At 38.5% G+C, this 13,632-nt stretch overlaps 1 long non-coding RNA gene across 2 annotated transcripts; it reads right to left on the reverse strand.

The window, feature by feature from the left end:
* Window positions 1-450: 450 nt before the first annotated feature.
* Window positions 451-11,901, reverse strand: LOC137185410 (uncharacterized). 2 transcript variants are annotated; one of them, XR_010928858.1, is made up of 7 exons: window positions 10,311-11,901; window positions 9,382-9,521; window positions 8,496-8,855; window positions 8,055-8,135; window positions 5,120-5,199; window positions 1,409-1,441; window positions 451-976 (listed from the first exon to the last, which is right to left on the reverse strand). It is a non-coding gene; the product is annotated as an uncharacterized lncRNA (long non-coding RNA). The 2 variants fall into 2 exon arrangements; XR_010928857.1 differs by lacking the exon at window positions 5,120-5,199 and having other exon boundaries at window positions 10,311-11,900.
* Window positions 11,902-13,632: the final 1,731 nt, after the last annotated feature.

Consider the following 13,632-nt stretch of genomic DNA (forward strand, 5'->3'; position numbering starts at 1 on the left):
TAATTACAGCTTTGGTTTCTTTAAAATTGTTTTGTTCAGTCATGGAGTAACAGGTCAAATCAGCAGGATTTTAATTGCTGAAAGAATGGAAACCTGATAACTGTACTCTAAAAAATGTAAAAGAATATTTGTTAAATATTGTTCAGAAATTAAATTATTAATTTTAATCATGAACATCCTTATGAGTTCACAATCACCCACCTCTTCTCCGTTATTATTATTATTATTATTATTATTATTATTATTACTGTTTTAATGTTTTTAAAATCAAATTATATATTAATGTGTTAGTGCTCTTTGTGCTCATCAGTTGTCTTGATTTGGTTTTGACTGACTGTAAATAAAAAACACTGTGGACACAGTATAACTCAAACTATGCATGAATCAAAACTCTGAAATGTAATCACCACCGAAAGCTTTATGATGAAATTAAAATATCACTGATTTAATAGTATTAACACATTTTATTTTTAAACCATATATTGGTCCCATTATCCATGATACAACACAGATCTTAATCAATGGCATAAAAATCTATAGAATTTGACTCATGTTGAATCAATCAATTATTAAACATGCAAAAAGTTTAAAATTAATATGTAAATATATTCATAAATTAACTCAAAATGAACAGTCAACATGCAACATGAAAATATAAACTGAATAAATAAAATTCAATCAAAGTTAATGTTTAAATTAAAATCAAAATAGTATCATGTTAAAATGATCTGAATCTAAATTATTCTTTAGTATTGCAACAAATGAAAAGCAGTCAATAAAATACAATTATCAATATGCATCTATCTTATAGAGTAATTATATGTCACAAAAGGTGAGTAAATAACAGAGTGTGAGCCAAGCAAGAGGAAAGTTAAAAACAATCTCAGACAGAAAGAAGTTCTCCCAGAAACTCATGAAGAAGCCATTTCTACGGTCTGCTTGATGGACTCCCTTGTTGCTGCATAAGGGGCTGATTCTGTTAGAAAAACAAAACTTCAGTCAGTCAACTCACATGGAACACATTATAGAACAAGTCCTGAGTCAACAATATTTATATATATGAAATTAATTTGGTGAAACTGACATCAACTATGGAATCACAGCAGTAACAGCAAGATTGATTAACCTTGATCAAGAGCAAGATCAAACATTTGCTTAGTATGTAAAACTCACTTTCAGTCGGGGCTGATAGAGCAGCTACAGTCAAAGTCAGAACCTCCTGATTAAACTCTACTGTTTGCATGTCAGAGTGAAAAGTGATGGAGCAGCGACCTCTAGTGAACTCTGTACTGATCACATGTCAGTCAGCCTCACAGTGGTGAAAAGAGGAGGATCCACAAGTGATGTAGAGATTTGTATCAATATTTTTGGTCTGAAACTGGAATTGTTGATAGATTGATAGATTTACCTCTGGTGGTAGTTGCTGTCGCCTTCTTTGCTCCTGAAAAGCATTTAACACAGTGAGTGATGATAGAAAACACATTTAGTGAGAAAACATGAAATTAGTGTCACATGATCCTTTCCCTGATTTTTATTTTTCTGCTCTCTGTCATTTGTATCTTGTGTGTTCTGTTACAGCTCTGTGAAAAACTTCAATTAATATGTTTTAAATACTATATAGAAAAAGTTTAATTTTATTGGTGTAACTGCAGGATCTATATAGAATACAATATATTTTATCTTTCCTGCTAATGTCTCCTTGTTATTTACCAACAAAAACATTTGTGTTGTTGCTCCTTTGCTTATTAAATGAGCTCCAAGTCCATCAGTGAAAACTGCAGTGGTGAGGTCAACTTGCAGGTTAGATAGCCAATTAAAATAAATCATAATCTGTATTATTATTATTATTATTATTAATATTAATAATAATAATAATAATAATAATAATAATAATAATAATAATAATAACAACAACAACAACAACAACAACAACAACAATAATAATAATAATAATACATTGTATTTGTAGTATCATATCAAGACATGACCACAATCATCTCCTAACTTAACCACATGGTTATTATGTATTATTATGTGAGTATCTGTGAATTAGAGTAGTATAATATTAATAGTATCATTGCGTGTTACTGACATTATAATAAATCCATAGCTGTAAATCCATAACAAATAAATAAATAAATGCAGTGGAAACCGCTTATAGTAATAAGTTACAGTGATATACCGCTTATATGGATCAAAAAGCTTGGGAATCATTCCACACAAATGCTGTTTAAAAAATTTGCTTATTGTAATCAAGTAATGAACTTATTCATTTTGGGTCTTTTCATACATGAAAACATATGGAAAAAACATTTTAAACTACGGTAATTCAGGGTAGTGTGGAGGTGCGGGGTGTGGGTATGTTTATATGTATCCGCCGTGAAACAATCAGAAAATAATGTTTTCTTCCTCTTATTCACCGGCTTTCTTGCAGCCACTGCTCACTCTCCTCATCCGCTCTGTAGCTCACTCGACCACTGCTGCTCTCTCTCGCTGTCATCTTTTTTAAAATGAGTTGGGAAGCTGTCAGCAAAGCCTAACTTTACTTTTAATGTTATCAAACAAAAAGCAATGTCCTCCCCTCTTCCTAGTAATGTTTTTGTCTTCCCTCATGGCAGAGTTGTACAGCGTCCAGAAGTTGATTCTAGTTCAACTTTCTCGCTGCGGAGCCCCTGCAGCCCCCACCCCCACAGCCTAAACTCACAACGCACAACCTGTCTGCCTCAGGCTGGGAGGCTGTGTACAAATTGAAGTCATGATGGGAAAAAGAAAAAGAAAAAGTCATTTTCTCTTAATGAAAGACGTAGTCTCCCTCAAGCTTATGACAAAGTGCCAATATATATATATATATATATATATATATATATATATATATATATATATATATATATATAAAGAGAGAGAGAGAGAGAGAGAGACCAAAACAATTTTTTGTACCAGGCTGTAAACACGTTTATTTCTGCTTTGCTTTTGGAGCCTCAAGTGGCCATTTTAGGAACTGTAGTTTTTGGCACTTTGACATTGGCTTAATTTTTCAGGCCCGAACGTTTCCCCTTAGCAAAGCCTAAGGCACGACAGAGCGCAAGGGAGAGGGCCATGGCTGGTAGGATGAGAGGAGCTAGGAGCAGCCATGTGGAAGGGGAAGGACCACACATCGAGGACGTCAGCTGCTGGCGTTCCTGTTGTACTGTTGGTTCCACAGACTGAGAGACACTGACATTATTAAACTTTTAACAGAGGACTTTTTAATGTTTTACTCTTAAGGAACATTTTAGGACTTTTAGACATTTTATAGTTGCATTTTACTGGTTATTATTTTATGGTGATAAACCTTTTTAAACATTTTAAGTTGTGGTTTTAACAATGCACACCCCTGATTTTAAAAAGGAACATACTCAACCTTTTTAATAGAGTCCTAGGGCTATTTTTAAACCCTAGGTGGTGCTGATTGCATTTTACAACTACTATTTACTTTTTAAAGTATTTTCAACAAAGTATTGAGGTGCCTGAGCAGAGTTAACCAAGGGTTTGTTTCTTTTAAGCATAAACATGATAATGCCTGTTTTCTCCTGGTGCACCATGGATGCCAAAGTTTGGGGGTCCTGATTCAGAACTCAAATATGGGGACTTTGAACATTTGATGCCCTTCAATAAGTGGCTCTTATTTTAGAGGAGAACAGATGTGGACACCGGTGGTCGGAGTTGACATATACGGCTGTGGCAGGCGGGACAAACAACTATCACTCTCATCCACAGAAAGCTGACTGGAAGGCTGAGCTGAAACTAGAAATGAAGGATGAACTGATAGGCCAGCTAAAGGACTGAAAGCAAGAACTCCTTAAAGAGCTAAAAACCAAGAAGCATGTCTCAACAAGCTGGCTATGTTCTGCAGTGTGAGCCAGACCACAGACGAGAAGTTTCTGCAGCCTCCAACATGTGGTCTGCGGATGGTAAGTCCATTTGAAGACGTTGAAGACAAGCATCTCACATTGCTAGATTCTGTAGAGTAGTCAGCCTACATCACCTTTATACTAGTCTCCCCTGTTGCTAAGGCCCAGGTGATATGGTTAGGCCAGAAGAACCTCACAAGGACCTGATTAAGCTTTTATTGGACAATGCCCACATGTCGAGGTGGTAATAGGTGGTGTTAAACTGACACTAGACACTGGCTCATAAACCACCTTAATGGCAATTTTTCTAAGCACTTCCCTGAACAGGGGCACTGGATTCATTTCAGAAGTGTGGGGGCCAAAAAGTCTGTGTGTGTGTGTGTGTGTGTGTGTGTGTGTTTGTGTGTGTGTGTCAAAGGCCCCTTGGCCCCCCCACTTCTGGCGCCAGTGTCCCTGAGTATGCTGTTAAAAAATTTCCTCAATGATTAAGCTTAAAGCTGCCAGTGGTCCCCATGTCCCCTGTCTGGACTATGTCACTATGGATATTGAAATTGAGGGCCATAAAATTAACTAGCGGGGAGATTTTATTGTAGAGGATGGGTTTTCATCCAGCTTGCTGTTATGAAACCCCGATGGGCCAGTGTCTCTCTCTTGCCAGAACTCTAAGTTTCAGTGTGCCACAGGTCTACGGTGACCTCAGAAGATGGTTTACTGGGTTACATCTGTCCAGACCACCGCCACTGAGTTAGTGTACCAGCCTGGAGTGAAGTGGTAGTCTGGGAACGTGCCAAAGCCAGAATGAGAGGACTTGACTACTACGGCCTGTTTGAGGCACTCCAGGAGCCCAGTTCTGTTTCAGCAGATTGAACAATGTCAGTAGTAAGACGAGGTTAAGTTCCCATTCACATTCGTAACCTACATGAGCTGGTTATGGTGGCTCTGAGGTGCTAAACACAACAACAAAACCAAAAACACATAAACAAATGAGGACAACAACACAACCACTCTTGTTTGTGATTGGACAAAACCCAAGTTAATTTTCCAAAACCATGACCATGATCGCCCCCTAATTTAACCACACGGTTATTATGTGAGTATCTATGAGTTAGAATAGAATATTAATAGTAGAATTGTATTTGTTTTACAAAACTATGTCACTGACATCATAATTAAGCCATAGATGTAAATAAATAACAAATATAAAACCCCACCTCAAACAAAGCACCCACCTCATGGCTTGGTGTTCTTTGAGGGGTGGGGGTTCAGTGATATCGCTCCCCTCTCCCTACTGTGCTGAGCTCTGTGTTTCCTTATGAGGAGTGACAATATCAGAGTATGAAATGAAATGAATTCATGAAACATTAATGCTGTACATATTTAACATTCACTTCATAATCTATTCCATGTGAGCTGGCTACGGTGGCCTTGAGGTGCAAAACACAACAACAAAAAGGAACAGGTAGCCACAACAGTTGATGCTTATCTAGAACAATCATTGTATTGTGGCTTCGGTTCTGTCCAATCACAGTTGTTCTTCCTACATTTTGTGTTCCTGAAATGTGTTTTGCACGTCATGGTGCCCACAGTTGGCTGAATTACATTAATAATACAGGAAGTGATCAGTTTGTTGTGGAAGAAAACTCTATAGAGTATTATACTATAACAGCAGCAGGAGGGAAGAGACAGACAGAGTAAACAAAGCACACATGTGGGTGAGTGACAGAGAAGAATAAAAAGGGGAAGAAAGAGATAAAACAGTAAAAAAAAATGCAAAGACAGGAAGAACATGCAAAAGAAAGTCAAAGGAAACAATCTGATGCACAGCAGCTGTGTTCTTCAAGATCCTGGATTACATTCAGTGACACCTGAACGACATTAATATAAGATTCAGACATTAATCTAACACGTCACAGACCTGCCTGAGTCACATTAATAGCTGCAGCCTATTCTGATGGACATTTCAGTAGATTATATAATAGATGCCAAATACTAGAGAAGTGAAAGAAGCAAAATACATGGAAGTTGGTTTGTGACTCTGTGTGCACATCTCTGCTAATTAAAGACATGCAACTTGAGGCTTTTGTGCTCTCTGCAGTTTTCATTATGGACCAATCTGTTGGCTGAAATGTGGAGGAAAGCTTGAAACACTGTAAAAAATAATTTTACTGTCTGTAATACATCCACTTTCCGTCTTCATCTTGTTATGTGCAGCACCATATTTCTCCCGCTCCTCCTGTCACTCCACGTTAAGTTCCACTCTGTTACATTAAAATACCAGTTTTGAGGAGCAGAAATATGCCAACCCAATCGCCAGAACAAAACGTTGGCATTGAACATTTCTGCAAACCACAGAAAAGTTGAATATCTACGTTTCAACACGTGTAATACATAGCACATTAACATTTCAACAATACTTATCATATCAACATTTCTACAATACATAGCATATTAACATTTCTACCTGTTGAATAATGATGTTTTATGGTGTGACAACGCTGTGGTTAAGGTCTGGTTAGGTTTAGGCACAAAGACCACTTGGTTAGGCATAGATAATGGTTTGGGTTAAAATAAAATAAAAAATAAAATCAATGTCCTGATATCGCACTAAAAACACCCGCTTTTGTCGGTTGAAACGGGAAGCGGGCAGTGGTTATGAGGTGGCCTTGAACCATGCTCTCTGCTGATTTCCAACTTTCTGCCTTCGAATCATCCATCGACCCCTCCTCCTCCCTATAGGAAAGTCAGCTCATATAGATCGCATGTGAACTACTTCACTTTAGAAATATTGATATGATATATTTTGTTGAAAGTTGATATGATACGTATTGTTGAAATGTTAATATGCTACGTATTACACGTGTTGAAACGTAGATATTCAAAGTTTCTGTGGTTTGCAGAAACATACAATGCCAACATTTTATTCTGGCGACCGGGCTGAATATGCAGAGCTATGCTCAAACCGTTCGGGGGTGAAGCAGTGGCAGCCCAGGACCCAAAGCTTTGGCACTGCCCTCACAGCCTTTGTGTTCACAGCTACTGTTGATATGAATACAAAGGAGATCCACACTTTTTACCATAAGTGTTGCAATATAGGAGCATTTGAGGGGATACAGTGATTTGCGACTCAAAAAGAATGTGGGAGGAGGGTAAAGTGAGGGGATCAACGGCTCCTTGGCCCCCTACTTTCAGCGGCAGTGTCCCTGAGTATGCTGTGAAAGAACTCCCTCAATAATTAAGGTTAAAGCTGCCAATGGCCCCCATGTCCCCTGTCTGGACTATGTCACTATGGATTTTGAAATTGAGGGCCACAAAATTAGCCAGCGAAGAGCTTTTATTGTGGAGGATGAGTTTTTGTCTAACCCCCTCATCATAGGCACGGATGTGGTATAAGCTTGCTGAGATGCTGTGTTGTGAACCCCGATGGGCCAGTGTCTTTCTCTTGCCTGAATCCTAAGTTTCAGTGTGCCACAGGTCTACAGTGACCTTAGAAGATGTTTTTCTAGGTTACATCTGTCCAGACCACCGCCACTGAGTTAGTGTACCAGCCTGGAGTGAAGTGGTAGTCTGGGAATGTGCCAAAGCCAGAATGAGAGGACTTGACTACTACGGCCTGTTTGAGGCACTCCAGGAGCCAAGTTCTGTTTCAGCAGATCAAACAATATCAGTGGTGAGATGAGGTCGAGTTCCCATTCACATTCGTAACCTACATGATTTCCCTGTCTCCATAGGACACAACCAGAAGCTGGGCAGACTATTTCAGGTGGATGAAATGAACATCCATGAAGCAGGCGACATCAGCCTGAAACCTGGTGCTGATGGTGTGGAGGAAGTGGGGTTGATAGATTCCAGTGATGGGATAGAAGAAGACCAAGTGTTTGACATGTTGTAGCTCACTGATCAACAGGACCTGGCCCAGGATGAGCAGAGCCATTTAGCAGCTCTGCTGGTGGGAGAAGGTTTTCTTTGCCCATGAGGAAGACTTCAGGATGACTGATGTGGTGAAACATTGCATACCCACAGGCAATGCGGCTGCCATATCCCAGGGATAAACCCTAGGTGGCTTGTCAGCATTTTACATTTTTACCTCTTTAATAGTCCTACTATTTATTTTCAACAAACTATTTATTTCCCTAATTGAATTGGCCACAGAACAAAAGCACCCACCTGATGGCTTGGTGTTCCCTGAGGGGTGGGGGGGTCAGTGGCGTCTCTCCTCTCTCCCTGCTGTGCTGAGCTCTGTGGTTCCTTATGGGGAGGGACAAGATTGGAATATATTCACGAAACATTAATGCTGTACCTATTTTACATTCACATTATAATCTATATTATAATCTATTCCACATGAGCTGGTTACGGTGCAAAACACAACAACAAAAAGGAAAAGGTAGGGACAACAATTCTTGTTTATGATTGGACAAAAGCCAAGTTAATTTTTCAAAACCATGACCATAACCATCCCCTAATTTAACCACATGGTTATTATGTGAGTATCTAAGAGTTAGAATAGAATATCAATAGTAGAATTGTATGTGTTTTACAAAATTATGTCAATGATATCATAATTAATCCATAGCTGTAAATAAATAACAAATATAAAGCACCCACCTGATGGCTTGGTATTCTTTGAGGGGTCGCAGTTCAGTGGTGTCGCTCCCCTCTCCCTGCTGTGCTGAGCTCCGTGTTTCCTTATGAGGAGTGACAATATCAGAGTATATTCATTAATGCTGTACATATTTTACATTCACTTCATGATCTATTCCATGTGAGCTGGCTACGGTGGCTCTGAGGTGCAAAATACAACAACAAAAAGGAACAGGTAGGGACAACAGTTGATGCTTATCTAGAACAATCATTGTGTTGTGGCTTCGGTTCTGTCCAATCACAGTTGTTCCTCAGGGCTGAAGCAGAGGCAGCCCAGGATCCGAAGCTCTGGCATTGCCCTCACAGCTGTTGTGTTCACTGTTGCTGTTGACATGAACACAAAGGAGATGCGCACTTTTTACCGTAGGTGTTGCAATATAGGGGCATTTGAGAGGATACAGTTTTGCAACTTAAAGAGAATATGGGAGGAGGACATCATAGGACACAATCAGAAGCTGGATGGATGAAATCGACATTGATGAAGCAGGTGACATCAGCCTGAAGCCTGGTGCTGATGGTGTGGTGGAAGTGGGGTTGATAGATTCTAGTGATGGGATAGAAGAAGACCAAGTGTTTGACGTGTTGTAGCTCACTGATCAACAGGACCTGGCCCAGGATGAGCAGAGCCATTTAGCAGCTCTGCTGGTGGGAGAAGGTTTTCTTTGCCCATGAGGAAGACTTCAGGATGACTGATGTGGTGAAACATTACAAACCCACCAGGGGTGTGCCCAAATACAAATACATCATTTGGCAAAGCACAAATAGTGGGTTTCTTACGAATACTTGTTTCATACAAATATTTTAAAAATTATTTGTTTTCGGGAAGAAAAGAAAAAAAAAAGTCAAATACCAGCATGCAGGTCAATCACATCTCTATCTCAGTCTCTCTCCTCTGCTCCACTGTTACGTCTATCAGCAGGTCTCAACGAGGGGAGTCACATCCACCTGCAGGAAGCACATCTCTCCTGGACCTACTGACACTTTAATTTTCTAAAATCAAAAACATAATAAAAACAAAAACTGGATTTTTAAGCCTCTTTCCACTTTTATTCAAATACAAATGCAAATAATTTTGCTGCCTAAACAAATACAGATACAAATGCAAATACTGGGCTCTCTGCACATCCCTAATACCCACAGGATGACCCACAGGCAATGCAGTCCCCATATCCCAGGGATAAACCCTAGGTGGCTTGTCAGCATTTTTCAACTTTACCTCTTTAATAGTCCTACTATTTATTGTCAACAAAGTATTTATTTTCTCAATTGAATTGGCCACAGAACAAAAGCACCCATCTGATGGCTTGGCATTCCCTGAGGGGTGGGGGGTCAGTGGGGTCGCTCCCCTCTCCCTGCTGTGCTGAGCTCTGTGGTTCCCAATGAGGAGTGACAATATCAGAGTATATTCATGAAACATTAATGCTGTACATATTTAACATTCACTTCATGATCTATTCCATGTGACCTGGCTACAGTGGCAAAACACAACAACAAAAAGGAACAAGTAGCCACAACAGTTGATGCTTATCTAGAACAATCATTGTGTTGTGGCTTCGGTTCTGTCCAATCACAGTTGTTCTTCCTACATTTTGCGTTTCATGAAATGTGTTTTGCACGTCATGGCGCCCACAGTTGGCTGAATTACATTAATAATACAGCTACGCCTTATGGGGAGGGACAAGACCAGAGTTTTTTCACCAAACATGTTTTACAAAATTATGTTACTGACATCATAATTAATCCATAGCTATAAATAAATAGCAAATATAAAGCACCCACCTGCTGGCTTGACATTCCTTGAAGTGGTTGGATGGGTGTAGGGTGGTTGCTCCCTTCTCCCTGCTGTGCTGAGCTCTGTGATTCCTTATGGAGAAAGAGCAAACCAGAGAGAGAGATTCTAGTTGATCTTTACCTCTAGTATGTACATTTTTTGTTTTTATTTCACACTTGCTTTGGCATTGTAAATATGTGTTCCCCATGCCATGTAAAGCCCCTTTGAATTGAATTGTATTGAACTTAATTGAGAGAGAGAGAGAGAGAGAGAGAGAGAGAGAGAGAGAGCGAGAGAGAGAGAGAGAGAGCAGCCCTAGATTCAATACTTTATTGCCATACAACTTAGTTGTTAGGAATTTACCTCCATATGCTCATAACAGAACAACAAACAATCACAGCATAACAGTCGAGACACATAATAATAATAATTTTTAAAAAAACGTAACCTCCACGCCATAAAATATTACATACATCCGTGGATGTAAAATATTAGTCCTGGAGGAAAGTCTGGTAGAAAATAAGATTAAAATGTCAGTTGCTTTAAAATACAGTAGTATTTAAAATGTAACAGTAGTAGTAATAGTACTAGCTGTAGTAGTAGTAATAGTAGTAGTAGTAATAGTGCTTTGCTTTCATGAGGCGCTGGTGCAGAGTTGGGGGGCCAACAAAGCCATAATATAACTACAAAGTTATATAATCATTATTCAGCTTTTTTCCAAATAAATGTTCTGGTCTGAGGACCGGGGTCTGGGAACCCCCAGTTTACATCATCTTGTGTGCAGCCCGGCTCTTTTGATATCTTTTTCAATGAAGACAAAGGCCTAGCTCCTTGCTCCTTTGTTCTTTTCCAGCCTTATTACTCCGTTACATCCTTTATGTTCTCTTGGCACCAGTTACTTCACTGGTCCTCAATTTAATAAATCTTTTGGTGGTAGAACCTTTGCCCACTGAGCTCCTCTTCTTCGGAATAAACTACCACTGCACATTTGGGAGGGAGCCTGAAAACAGGCCCACACGGAATCTGCGTCCGCAGAATTCCGACGACACCTCCACAGATTTTCCGCAGATTTTAAACCAATAGAGATGCTGCTTGTAAGTTTTATGTTTGAGTGTCATGTTTTTTGCCTTTGCTGTTTTTAGACGTTCTCAAAAGATATTTGGTGGGATATTTCAGATAGATATTTCAAGAGCCTTACCAGGTATTTATTTATGTATTTGTTTGTTTATGTGTTGTATTGTTAATTGTTGGGAGATGATTAATGGTTAATGTTTTTGCAAATTAATTTTTGCTCCCTCTGCTCCACATTGAACCTCGCATTTTAGTGGCCATGTGTCCTACATTTTATGCTGGTCGAGTTTTCCAACAAACGTTAACACTTTGTTTTGAACTGTTTGTGATTAAATAAAATCTCAAATTCAATGGTTCTACTAAAATCTACGAAATATTTCTCTCAGCCTGCTTGAGGTAATCTTAGGTTGTTTTAATGTATTGTGTGCTTATTTTTGCTCAAAAACAATCTTTGTTATCTTAAATGAATATTGTCTATCACATAACAAGCAAAAAACAATCCGCAGATTTTCACTCTGGATCACCGCTGAAAACTGTAAAAAAAATCTGCAGATTCCGTGTTGGCCTGCTGATAACTGCTAACTGAAGAAGCAGCCAAATCACCGCTTTAGAGAGCTGAACGTTGCCCACAAGCATCCTCGTGATTTTCATACTCAAACAGAAATGTAGCTATATGAAAGTATGTGACACATAATATACATAGAACAAATAAACACACACTAATACTCATTTTATGACGTAAACATAAAACAATGAATGCACGCTACTTATCGCTGATTGATTATTTAAAAAAACAAACAAGAAACAGCTCATAGATAGACTGCGTAAAAATGACGTCGTCAGCAGGCGGAAAGTTTGTTTCAAATCTCTGTGTGTGTAAAAAGCAAATCCACACGCGTGGAAGAGATATTCACAAATAAAAACTGAGTTCACAATGCCTGTTGGAAAGTTGTAAATGTTAAGAAGATGTTCACAAATGCTTTTTATTTATTTCTAAGTTAATTTAATGTATTCACAGATATATTTTTTAATTTTTCAGCTCCGTTTTATATTTGCAAAATATTTTTGTGAGTTTACAAATCTGTTTTTTGTATTTGTGGATATTTACATTTACATTTACGCACAGATTGTCGATCTGCTCATACAAATCATTAAAGAGAGACGGACGGTTCCTCAGGTTCCTTAATGTTCAAGACATCATACTCTAAAATGTTTCTAAAGATGAAACTCATTTTTAGAGTCACAAAGTAATCGGATGTAAAATGTGTTGCCTTTATAATGTTAGTTTTTAAATTTACAACAATCAGTTTGTACGATTTTTAAAAACCTTCTCAGACATTTGTGCTTTTATGTTTAATGTCAGAAAACCAACCTGTGGATGTTATTTTCTTACTCTTCTGTTATCAACAATCAAATAACAATAATTTCTTGTGATTAACAGAACAAACTCACTTCAATATTCTTAATCATTTACTTCATTAACATATTTAATGCTGCGTATTTCTTGTGTATGTGATGGATGCTGTCAATATGATCTTTCTGTCTAGAGCAGCATCTCATTTCTCTGCATTATTGATTCAGTATCTGATTGTTTCAATGTGTTTTCATTGTTCACAGCTCCAACTGCTTCAAAACCAAACCGGACTCTTCGACCTTTTCCAGCATCAGTCCCATCAGCCTCCACACCAACAAAAACATAGAGTTTAATCTCCAGTTCAGGAAGCTTCACACCTTCATCATCTTTCTCTGAAACCACAGAGCAGTTTACTATTTCACAGTATTTTTAAATCTCATGTTGGGCATGGCATTCCCATGCTTTGGCTGTTAAAAACAGAGTATCAGAAAACTTCCTCTGATACTCTTAAATCATACAGTTAATATGAGGTTTCACATCCCCATTTTCAGAGGTCATGTGGGTCATATAATGGGGTCAAAAATAGAATTATTCATTCATTAATGTACCCTCAACCACCATCATCATCGTCATGTCGCAGACAGAGAGAGAGAGAGAGAAAGAGGAAGAGGAAGGAATGTTAACTTAAATCATCGTCAGCTTCCTGATTGATCAGACAGACATATAGAGGCAGTTCTCTGACAGTTTGATGATTTTCTGCATCAGGATCAAACTCAGAATGAATATCCACCATGTTCTGTTCTTCTGCTTCTTATCAGGTGAGGACTGATTACCTGACTGTGTCTGTAAAGCTGCAGCACAAACTGCTTCTGGACATTCATTGTGATCATTTTAACAAATGTCAG

Source organism: Thunnus thynnus, chromosome 6 (genome assembly GCF_963924715.1).
Source record: "Thunnus thynnus chromosome 6, fThuThy2.1, whole genome shotgun sequence".
In the NCBI taxonomy this organism is placed as follows: Eukaryota; Metazoa; Chordata; class Actinopteri; order Scombriformes; family Scombridae; genus Thunnus; species Thunnus thynnus.